Source organism: Gossypium hirsutum, chromosome A07 (genome assembly GCF_007990345.1).
Source record: "Gossypium hirsutum isolate 1008001.06 chromosome A07, Gossypium_hirsutum_v2.1, whole genome shotgun sequence".
NCBI lineage: Eukaryota > Viridiplantae > Streptophyta > Magnoliopsida > Malvales > Malvaceae > Gossypium > Gossypium hirsutum.
Genome location: NC_053430.1, coordinates 67,266,650 through 67,279,793, shown reverse-complemented (window position 1 = coordinate 67,279,793; position 13,144 = coordinate 67,266,650).

Sequence of the window (13,144 nt, the reverse complement as noted above, 5' to 3'; positions counted from 1 at the left end):
GGGATGTTAGTTATGTTATAACATTTACTTAATAATGAAAGGACATGAGCTTAAAGCTTGAGTAGCATTCGGTATTAGAGTAAGTTAAAATTTGTTAGAAAATAACTCCCAAGTTAGTGAATCACGAGTTAAGAAAGGGATTTAGGCTGTATATATATGTATGCGTGTTTATATTGAATTAAGAGGTTGTGTTAGTCAATTAAGGGTTTCAGCTATAATGTTAAAATAAACTAGTGTGAATATTTGAGTGTGATATACAAAATTTAGTTGACTTGAGAAATGATTTCTCGAATGTCTAAAATAATATTCAGCCTAGGCTTGTAAACATGTCTAGTCGGTGTTAAATGTTTTAATTAGGAAAGATTATAAATTGAGTTTAGTGTTCAAGGAATATTTGGTTGGACACCTAGTGCCAAACGTGTTCAAACCCAACTTACCAAGTACATAAATATGATAATGCTATAATGGTAGACTTAATTGGATTTCGGCATTTTGAGTGATGCGTTTGACTCTTGTATCGATTTGGGACAATATGTGTATTATGTGAAACTAAATGATGTCTATGAAATCCTAATATGCAAGGTATTAAGCTAGTATTATGTTCGACGGGGCATGAGTAAAGCATGTGTATAATGCTTGAATAACTAGTTAATAAAATCATTCGCACTTAATTGTATAATATACATGTATTTAATCGAATAGCTAATTCGATAAGTTATTAAATAAGATCTATTTGTTTGAATCAAGCTCAAGGGCTAAGAGGGTCAAAATCAGATAAAGGAAAAGAAAAAGCAATCGAGTAGTCTATCCGCAACTATTCAAAATATCCGAGGTAAGTTTTAAGTGTTTAAACGTTGAGTAAATTCAATTATAATAGGACATGATGAGTTGATTTAATAAGATATGATGTGGCCATGATATGTTCTAAGCTCAAATGGTAAGTTCTTAAGTGTTTGAGCTTGGGAATTTAAGGGTAATTTGAAATAGTCTGCTTCGGACAGCAGCAGTAACGTGACTTTAGAAAATCACCATAAATTTATGGACTTGAATTAGAGGCTAAATGAGACATGAAATTAAAGCTTAATGAGTATAGTTTCTTATAAAAGAAACCGTGTAAGCAAAGGAATTTCCGATAATGAGATATTTAAAGTTGTGTGAGACGGTGTCAGAATGACTCCGAAATCCCCAGTTCGGTTTTTAGAAAATCATTATAAATTGGACAAAAATGGTTATAAGATAAAATTTATATGCTTAGACTCCTTAATGAGTCTAGTTTCAAATGAAATCAAATACAACACATTTTGAATTCTGTAAAATGAGAAATTTGATTCGTTGTGAAGAGTGGTCAGATTAGTCAAACAGTGAAACAGGGGAAACTTTAAGAAAAATCTGGTATTGATTGGCCAAACCTAAAATTCTAGAAATTTTATGGATGGAAGATATACGAGTCTATATTCAGGAAAAATTAACGGAAAGTGATTTGGAGTTTTGTAGCTCCAGTTATAAATAATTTAGTGACTATTGCTCAGGAAAAACAGCTTGTGCTGAATTTGAGATTGTGTTGTAAACCTTGATAACTTGTTTTAGTTGCTCATAAGCTATTGATTAAACCCATACGTGAATTCTAAATTGTGATATTGGAAAATGATAGATGTAGATTCAGCCAAGACAGTGTGTATACGTGAAAGTATATGTGGTATGTGAAGTATATTTGGATAATTGTGATGTGAATACATGAAAATCTATATTTTGATTTAGGATTCTATGTGATGGATGTGAACATGCATATATGAGATAAGGCCTAATGGCCGATGTGATGAATGTGAAAGTGTGTATATATGTGATAGGGCCGAGTGGCCAACGTGATGGATGTGAAAGTGTATAAATGTGATAAGTCCCGAAGGGCATTTGTGTCAGTACTATATCCGGTTTAAAACCCCGCAGGCTTTATGCGAGAATATTATCACTGATTAATGTCCGTAAGCTTCGTGCTCGTACTATATCCGAGCTCTAAAGACCCGATAACTTCGTGTGGAGATTATGTCCGGGTAAGACTTCGTAATAAGAATTGCTTATAAATATATTCAATGCGAAAGGTTAAACATGTATGTACTCCAAGTTTATATGTGAGCTTGATTTGCACTAAATCATAAGGTAGTTATGTGACGCATACGAGAGCAATCTATGAGACTATTCCTATGATTATGTGACATCGGATCAGAGTGAGAGGTTATGTGAAATCATACGATATATCTATGTCACATGAGCTCACTTTTATGTGAAAGTTTATCTGCCTATTGTATATGATGAGATGTGCATATTCGGTAAAAGGGATGGTATGCCCGAAGGAAGAGTGAAATAAAAATACGAACAACTATGTTATAATTTGATTGTTATCTGTTGACACTGCTTAAAACTTACTAAGCATTGTAATGCTTTCTCCGTTTACTCTGTTTCCTCTGTTTTATAGATCTCATTGCGAAGCTACAGGCTCGAGGATTGTCAGCAACTAGTCACACTATCACTATCCACTGTTTGGTACTGCTATGTTTTGGATTATCTTATGGCATGTATAAAATAGACTAGTGGTGGAAGAATATTTTGGTTAATGTATATAGCCATGCGAAAATGGCTTATATATGTTTGAGCATAATGTTATAATCATTTGGTATGGAATGGTTAATCACTATCATAATTTGTGCTATTTATGCTAAAAGGGCTAGTTGAATCATGGAAACTATGAAATAGGTAAAGTCTACCTTAAAGGCAGATGCTGGCAGCAGCAGTGATGTAGATTTGGAAAATCACTAAAAATAATAGGATTGGGATTAAATAATGAATAAATTATGTAAACGAACCTTGATGAATCTATTTTCATAGGAAAGTAACAAAACAATCATATGGACAGTATGTTAAGAGATATTCAGGTTCTCGTGAGACAGGGCCAGAACGGTTTCTGGATTCCCTGTTCCGACTTTGGAAATTCATTATAAATTAACCAGAGATAATTAGGAGTCATTCCATATATGTATAGATTCCTCTCTGAGTCTAGTTTCTATAGAAAGAAACGGCATCAGTATTGAAGCTCTGTGCAGGGAGATATCCAAGTCGTAATGCGCAAAGGTCAGTGTAGTCGATCCCTGTAACATGGGAGACTTTGACTAATAAACTGTACTAATTGGCCCAACCAAAAATTCTAGAACAAAATATGTAGATGGGCATATGAGTCTAGTTTCAGGGAAAAATTACGAAACTGATTTTCGAGTTGTGAAACTCAAGATATGATTTTTAAGGTGACAGTGTCGCAGTTAGCCAACTGCCTGGAAAATTTTAAAATGGACTACGATAGTAAGCGAATTTAGTTTGTGAACCCCTCGTGTCCGACTCCGGCAACGGTCTCGGGTACGGGGTGTTACAATTTTATTGGTATCAGAGCTACGGTTTAGTCGATTCTAGGACTAACGTAGCACGCGTGAGTCTATTTATACATGCCATAAAGTGATAAAATGATAGTGTGATGATTTTTGGCTATTAAAATGTGTTTGCTGTATTGTAATGAATCTTGATCCCGATCGAGCTGTAGCAAGCTTCTGACTATGAGAATTTGCGATATAACTTCATTTAGATATGCCTAAATTATTAAGTTGATCAGGTACGTATCATGTACTCGTATTTGAATTTCGATTTGGATTGAATTATAAGGGTATAAGTGATGCAATTTTGAAGGAGTGTTATGACTATAAATGTGATTTTTGTATGTGGCTATGGAACTGGAAGTTGAATGGTCGATAAGCATGTTGTGTTTGTATTCAAGTAATGTAAATGATATACTAATGTGTATTGCTATATGTGTATATGTATGTAGAGACGAAATTGTCGAATGTAAAAAGGCAGTGAAGCGTATAGAGTGGTTGGTTTTCAGCACTAAGTGTGCGGGCAATAAGTGTTCACGGTTGTGAGATGGGCACTAAGTGTGCGGGCAATAAGTGTTCACGGTTGTGAGATTGGCACTAAGTGTGCGGGCTTGAAATGCATGGAACTAAGTGTGCGAGTTTAAAGTACATGGCACTAAGTGTGCGTGGTTGATTATTAAGCACTATGTGTGCGAACCCACTATATATATATATTTTCTATCAATTATTTATATTAAGGGTGCGACCTTACCAAGTCGATTTCGGACAGCGGAAAGGGGTAAGTTCTTGAGTAATAGAGCTTAAATTATGATTTGATTAGATCATGCTTTAAGCAAATCAAAATCATGCTCTTTGTGTGTGGCTATTGAGCCGAAATTACAAGAATGATAAGTGTCTTGTGTTTGAGTTTTGCTAATGAAAATGAAATACGAATGTGTCATGATTTATTGTTAGATGTGCATGGTTATTCGAATGATGTCCGGGCTAAGTCCCGAAGGCTTTGTGCTAAGTGACCATATCCGGACTAAGATCCGAAGGCATTGGTGCAAGTTACTAAATCCGGGCTAAGTCCCGAGGAGCATTCATGCTAGTGATGTATCCGGGCTAAGTTCCGAAGAGCATTCGTGCTAGTGATATATCCGTGCTAAACCCCAAAGAGCATTCGTGCTGGTGTTATATCCGGGCTAGGTCCCGAAGAGTAATCATGCTGGTGACGTGTATTCGGGCCTTCGTGCCTAGTAGGCTTCGTGCCGGTAAATTTAGCAAAGTTTAAGTGCTCATTACTATACGAATTCAAATTTAAATGAGATGATATGTTTAAAAGTGTACATACATGATGTTTATAGACTTGGTTAAGTCATATCAATGTGTATTAACGAATGAATAAGAGCACTATGTATGTGAATGATTAGAGGCACTGTGTGTGTGCGAATTCCTTTAACCGAGCACTATGAGTGCGAGATCGGTCAGTGGGCACTAAGTGTGTGAAGTGGAGTTCATGTAAGACCTCGTTTGGGACGAAGGCATTGATTTGAGATAGTGTGTAAGACCATGTCTGGGACATGGCATCGGCTCGATATGTGAGAATATGTAAGACCATATCTAGGATATGGCATTGTAAGAGCTATATGTGCTATTGCTGAATGGACACTATTTTGTTAATCTTGTTCAAGAAATTATTTTGATTAAGTTTCGACATTCGAAAGTTTGAAAGAATTTTTGATGAATGTTGATAATTTTGGATATACGAGTTATGCGCTAGAATAAATCTCATGCCAGTGTATTATATTAGGCTTTATGCCTATTCGACTGTATACGGGTAACGTTAACTATGATTGAATGTGCTAAATGAACTAAATGTTCAGGTACGTGGAAGTTGACTTTTCTTTTGGAAATGAATTTAGTTGAATATTGAGATGTGATAAAGTTATAAAGGATAATTATTGGGATGTTTGAGTATATGTGTACTTTCGGTTAGGTTACAGCTTATTCATGAATGAAAATGTGGGTTACAAATATGTGGGTTGATGATGTGAATTATACATGTTAATATGTGCTCAATATGTGTTTGAAATGCATTTGTGAATTAAGTTAAGTGATTATTGCTTATGAAATCAAGAAAATGAGATATATGTGCATACTTGTAGAAATGTTTATGTATTTGTTTTAAGATAAGAAAATGATTTTATGGATTGATGCGAAATCAGTAATGAATTACAATTGCTATCGATGAGCTAATGTTTATATGGATATAATTCAATAAGAGGACGTTATCCTAAACTATGCATCGGTAGAAATTTTCGAGGACGAAAATCCCTAAAGGGGGGAGAGTTGTGACACCCCTAAAGTGACCTTAGTCGGAAAGTGGTTTCGGGACCACGAAACCGAGTCTTATAAATAATTAAAGGTTATATTCTGTGTTTATGATGTGAGTAAATGCTTGTGTGATAGTTTCATACTTCAATTTGGTCAGTGTATGTGAAAATTATTAGTAGGGACTTATGTGAGACAATTTAGAAATATGCTATGCAAGTGCTAAAGTGGCCTATTAGTATATGTGGGAAAGTGCTTGTCCTTGCATGTCAAATTAGCCAAACTATAGGTAGTGGCCGGCCATGCTACAAATTGTATAATCAAGTGTGAATTTTATATTAACTTTAATTAACTAGGTGCCATATTAGTATGGAGGATGGAATAAAATAAAAGGTTAGAAATAAAGTAAAGAAAAGAAGGAAAGGGGTGAAAGAAACAAGTCTTTATTCTTGTTTCTTCTTGGCCGATTCTAAGAGGGAGAGAGGGAGCAACCATTCGGTGATTCTAAGTCATGAATAAGGTGAGAAATTCATGTTAGCTTATGGATTTTTTTAGCATATTCTGAGTTAGATATTAAGTTCATTACATAGCCCATGACAAAATTTTTAGTTTTATGGTGTCTTGAGCATTCGGCCATGGGGGAAAATGGTAGGGGATAGATTGATGTTTTAAGGTTTAATAGAGTTTAAGCTAGTAAATACTAAATTTTTGGTATTTATATGTGAAAGAGATGAACTTGAAATTTTTGAATTTACATGAATAAATCTTTTGGTTTGTCTTAGTATTAAATTGAAGGGAATGCCGTAGGTGCTTGAATGTACTAACTAGATATTGTTTTATATACATCTCTCAATAGGTTCGGCTTTGTGCATGAATTTAGGGGATTAAACCTTGAATGATGTTATGTATAGGTTTCGGCTATGAATCTTTGTGTTTAATTTCTTTATGTGTTGATGTTCAAATTGAAAAAGGGATGTTAGTTATGTTATAACATTTACTTAATAATGAAAGGACATGAGCTTAAAGCTTGAGTAGCATTCGGTGTTAGAGTAAGTTAAAATTTGTTAGAAAATAACTCCCAAGTTAGTGAATCACGAGTTAAGAAAGGGATTTAGGCTGTATATATATGTATGCGTGTTTATATTGAATTAAGAGGTTGTGTTAGTCAATTAAGGGTTTCAGCTATAATGTTAAAATAAACTAGTGTGAATATTTGAGTGTGATATACAAAATTTAGTTGACTTGAGAAATGATTTCTCGAATGTCTAAAATAATATTCAGCCTAGGCTTGTAAACATGTCTAGTCGGTGTTAAATGTTTTAATTAGGAAAGATTATAAATTGAGTTTAGTGTTCAAGGAATATTTGGTTGGACACCTAGTGCCAAACGTGTTCAAACCCAACTTACCAAGTACATAAATATGATAATGCTATAATGGTAGACTTAATTGGATTTCGGCATTTTGAGTGATGCGTTTGACTCTTGTATCGATTTGGGACAATATGTGTATTATGTGAAACTAAATGATGTCTATGAAATCCTAATATGCAAGGTATTAAGCTAGTATTATGTTCGATGGGGCATGAGTAAAGCATGTGTATAATGCTTGAATAACTAGTTAATAAAATCATTCGCACTTAATTGTATAATATACATGTATTTAATCGAATAGCTAATTCGATAAGTTATTAAATAAGATCTATTTGTTTGAATCAAGCTCAAGGGCTAAGAGGGTCAAAATCAGATAAAGGAAAAGAAAAAGCAATCGAGTAGTCTATCCGCAACTATTCAAAATATCCGAGGTAAGTTTTAAGTGTTTAAACGTTGAGTAAATTCAATTATAATAGGACATGATGAGTTGATTTAATAAGATATGATGTGGCCATGATATGTTCTAAGCTCAAATGGTAAGTTCTTAAGTGTTTGAGCTTGGGAATTTAAGGGTAATTTGAAATAGTCTGCTTCGGACAGCAGCAGTAACGTGACTTTAGAAAATCACCATAAATTTATGGACTTGAATTAGAGGCTAAATGAGACATGAAATTAAAGCTTAATGAGTATAGTTTCTTATAAAAGAAACCGTGTAAGCAAAGGAATTTCCGATAATGAGATATTTAAAGTTGTGTGAGACGGTGTCAGAATGACTCTGAAATCCCCTGTTCGGTTTTTAGAAAATCATTATAAATTGTATAAAAATGGTTATAAGATAAAATTTATATGCTTAGACTCCTTAATGAGTATAGTTTCAAATTAAATCAAATACAACACATTTTGAATTCTGTAAAATGAGAAATTTGATTCGTAGTGAAGAGTGGTCAGATTAGTCAAACAGTGAAACAGGGGAAACTTTAAGAAAAATCTGGTATTGATTGGCCAAACCTAAAATTCTGGAAATTTTATGGATGGAAGATATACGAGTCTATATTCAGGAAAAATTAATGGAAAGTGATTTGGAGTTTTGTAGCTCCAGTTATAAATAATTTAGTGGCTATTGATCAGGAAAAACAGCTTGTGCTGAATTTGAGATTGTGTTGTAAACCTTGATAACTTGTTTTAGTTGCTCATAAGCTATTGATTAAACCCATACGTGAATTCTAAATTGTGATATTGGAAAATGATAGATGTAGATTCAGCCAAGACAGTGTGTATACGTGAAAGTATATGTGGTATGTGAAGTATATTTGGATAATTGTGATGTGAATACATGAAAATCTATATTTTGATTTAGGATTCTATGTGATGGATGTGAACATGCATATATGAGATAAGGCCTAATGGCCGATGTGATGAATGTGAAAGTGTGTATATATGTGATAGGGCCGAGTGGCCAACGTGATGGATGTGAAAGTGTATAAATGTGATAAGTCCCGAAGGGCATTTGTGTCAGTACTATATCCGGGTTAAAACCCCGCAGGCTTTATGCGAGAATATTATCACTGATTAATGTCCGTAAGCTTCGTGCTCGTACTATATCCGAGCTCTAAAGACCCGATAAATTCGTGTGGAGATTATGTCCGGGTAAGACTTCGTAATAAGAATTGCTTATAAATATATTCAATGCGAAAGGTTAAACAGGTATGTACTCCAAGTTTATATGTGAGCTTGATTTGCACTAAATCATAAGGTAGTTATGTGACGCATACGAGAGCAATCTATGAGACTATTCCTATGATTATGTGACATCGGATCAGAGTGAGAGGTTATGTGAAATCATACGATATATCTATGTCACATGAGCTCACTTTTATGTGAAAGTTTATCTGCCTATTGTATATGATGAGATGTGCATATTCGGTAAAAGGGATGGTATGCCCGAAGGAAGAGTGAAATAAAAATACGAACAACTATGTTATAATTTGATTGTTATCTGTTGACACTGCTTAAAACTTACTAAGCATTGTAATGCTTTCTCCGTTTACTCTGTTTCCTCTGTTTTATAGATCTCATTGCGAAGCTACAGGCTCGAGGATTGTCAGCAACTAGTCACACTATCACTATCCACTGTTTGGTACTGCTATGTTTTGGGTTATCTTATGGCATGTATAAAATAGACTAGTAGTGGAAGAATATTTTGGTTAATGTATATAGCCATGCGAAAATGGCTTATATATGTTTGAGCATAATGTTATAATCATTTGGTATGGAATGGTTAATCATTATCATAATTTGTGCTATTTATGCTAAAAGGGCTAGTTGAATCATGGAAACTATGAAATAGGTAAAGTCTACCTTAAAGGCAGATGCTGGCAGCAGCAGTGATGTAGATTTGGAAAATCACTAAAAATAGTAGGATTGGGATTAAATAATGAATAAATTATGTAAACGAACCTTGATGAATCTATTTTCATAGGAAAGTAACGAAACAATCATATGGACAGTATGTTAATTCAGGTTCTCGTGAGACAGGGCCAGAACGGTTTCTGGATTCCCTGTTCCGACTTTGGAAATTCATTATAAATTAACCAGAGATAATTAGGAGTCATTCCATATATGTATAGATTCCTCTCTGAGTGTAGTTTCTATAGAAACAAACGGCATCAGTATTGAAGCTCTGTACAGGGAGATATCCAAGTCGTAATGCGCAAAGGTCAGTGTAGTCAATCCCTGTAACATGGGAGATTTTGACTAATAAACTGTACTAATTGGCCAAACAAAAAATTCTAGAAAAAATATGTATATGGGCATATGAGTCTAGTTTCAGGGAAAAATTACGAAACTGATTTTCGAGTTGTGAAACTCAAGATATGATTTTTAAGGTGACAGTGTTGCAGTTAGCCAACTGCCTGGAAAATTTTAAAATGGATTGCGATAGTAAGCGAATTTAGTCTGTGAACCTCTCGTGTCCGACTCCGGCAACGGTCTTGGGTACGAGGTGTTACAGAAGTCGTCCACACTATGTAAGCCCTTTTGGTACTCTTTTAGTTGAACTTTGATAGTGGCATGTATAGGACTGACCTTTGTTGTTAATTAAGCACCTTTTGGGTAATGTATATATTCGGTTGGCCATGCGAAAATGGCTTATATATTTTGAGCATAGCGTTATAATCATTTTGTATATATATGGTTATTGAGAGGTGTGGAAATTCTTGGCAAGGATTAGCCATTGGAATGGTTAATCACGATCATATTTGGTGCTATGTATGTCAAATGGCTAGTTGAATCATGGAAACTATGAAATAGGTGAAATTTGCCTTAAAATAGATGCTGACAGTAGCAGTGATGTGAGTTTGCAAAATCACTAAAAATATTAGAAATGTAATTAAATAATGAATAAATTATGTAATCGAATCTTGATGAGTCTATTCTCATATGGAAGAAGCGAAACGACCATATGAGCCGTATTTTATGAGATGTTTAAGTCTTCGTGAAACAGGGCCAGAGCGATTACTGGATCCCCTATTCTGACTTTGGAAATTTACCATAAATTAACCAGAGATAATTAGAAGTCATGCTTTATATGTACAGATTCATTTTTTAGTCTAGTTTCATTAGAAACAAACAGAATATGTATTGAAGCCCTGTACAGGGAGATATCTAAGTCGCAATGCATGAAGGTCAAAGTAGTCGAACCCTGAAATAGGGGAGACTTTAACTAATAAACTGTACTAATTGGCCTGACCAAAAATTATATAAAAAAATTTGTAGATGGATATATGAGTCTAGTTTTAGGGAAAATTTACGGAATCAGTTTTCGAGTTTTGGAACTCGAGATATGATTTTTAAGGTGACAGTGATGCAGTTAGCCAGCTTGTCTGGAAATTTCAAAATGAACTGTGTAAATAAATGAATTAAGTCCGTTAACACCTCGTGTTCGACTCCGGCAACGGTCTCGGGTACGGGGCGTTACAGGCTAGCCCTTGTGCCCTAAGATATGGCCACACATGCCCGTGTGCTAGGCTGTGCCAAACCTGTAGGGTAAACTGACTTATGCCACACAGCCAAGACACATGCCCGTGTGTTGGGCTGTGTGGAGTATACTGACTTGATTTCAATTTCAACACCAGGGGACACATCACCATCAATCTAACCGTGTGTCACACACTGTTGAGACACACGCCCGTGTCTCTGCCATTGTGGAAAAAAATAGGCTATTTACTAAGCCAATTTGCCACCCAACTTTGCATATACCAAAAACAATCCATTTGGCATATATTGGCATTCATCTACTCTCAACCAAGCATAGATTATATCATTTCAAAGCCAACCAATACCTATCACAACAATACCACAATATGACATTCAATTTCATACCAAAACTCATAAACTCAAATCATCAATATGAACACTCCCAATTTTTGCATCATCAAGCCTAACCTCACAAGCATACCAAATTCAATTCTCAATCATTTAATACCTATAGTCACCAAATATTAATAAGCATGACATAACCATATTTAAACACCTAACCAAAGCCATATACACATATATATACATAACCAAAACAACCTAATTAAGCCAAATCTCATCGCTATATACAAAACCAAAACATTTACAAGCCAATTCAAATGGCTAAATTCATTATCAATCCATAACCAAAATGACCAAAGTTTCTATACATGCCATATACTCAATATACTTAAGTTCAAAAGTAGCAAGGTGATAGTTGGATAGTGTGATGAAGTCTACGACAATCCCAAATCTGAGCTAGCTTTGATTTCACTATAAAACACGAAAAATAAATGATGTAAGCTATAAAGCTTAGTAAGCTAGAATGAAAATAATAAGCAAAACTCACCATTTATTTACCATTCAAAATATACATATAACATACTACAAAACATTTAACCATAATGTTAACATTTATTCCATCATTTATTTAACCATGAATTCAATTCTTTCCTATATTTGATGTGTAACACCCCTAACCTGTAACCGTCGCCGGAATAGGTTAAGAGGCATTACCGGACTTGTAACTTAGTTCAAAACAATCATTTATCGATTATCATCTCATTTCAATCAATATCATTCATTCATATTCAATATGTACATAAATCGAGCATGTAAGCTTTAATCATGCATACGGGACTAAATCGATAACATATAAAAATTTTGGAAACTTAGAAAAATTTCAACTTTTCAAGGGTCACATGCCCGTGTGTGTAACACCCCAAACCTGGCCAAGAAGTTAGGCCCGAATCTGGCTATCACATTGAAGTGTTTTCGAAAACCATGTTCTCATTGAAAACCCTTCTTACTATTTAAAACATCTGGCCATTTTAAAACTTGTGAAACGTTAATTCCCTTAAAACCTTACTTGCTGCGGAAGCTGAATTTTAAACAGTTGCGAAAACGTGATATTTTGAAAACAAATTGTTGTTTTGGAAAACCGCGTCCTACTTCTAACAAATATTAAGCATACTAAATAAATTTCCCAAATAAAAAGTCAAGACAATAAAGAGGCCTTAATACAACCCAAATCAAAAACCAAAGTGCTTAACTAAATAAACGAATTAGAAAAATATGTGCAGTTGTGTGGTCTCCTCTGAGTCCCTCTGCAACACCGATCCACCTAACACTAGGGATTACCTGTACAGTTAATAAACGGGGTGAGTTTACGAAAACTCAGTGTGTAATCCCCTTACTAGAGTAACAGTCAGTAAACAGACAGAATTCAGAATCAGTTTGGGCTGAAGCCCATTGCAGTAACAGTACAGTCCAGTTTAGAGCATACGTGGGCCAAAGCCCGTTACAATATCATTTGGGTCACAGCCCATAACAGAATCAATTGGGCCTAGCCCATTTTAGCCTCAGTTGGGCCGAAGCCCACATTGCAATAATGTCACAATAATATCATACATGCAATGCTGTGCAACCCACCCCAATAATCCAACCGCTACACACCAACTTCGTCCCTCGGTACACATCATGTGGGGATATAAATATTGACCCACCTATCCGATACACATCAATGGTAGCCC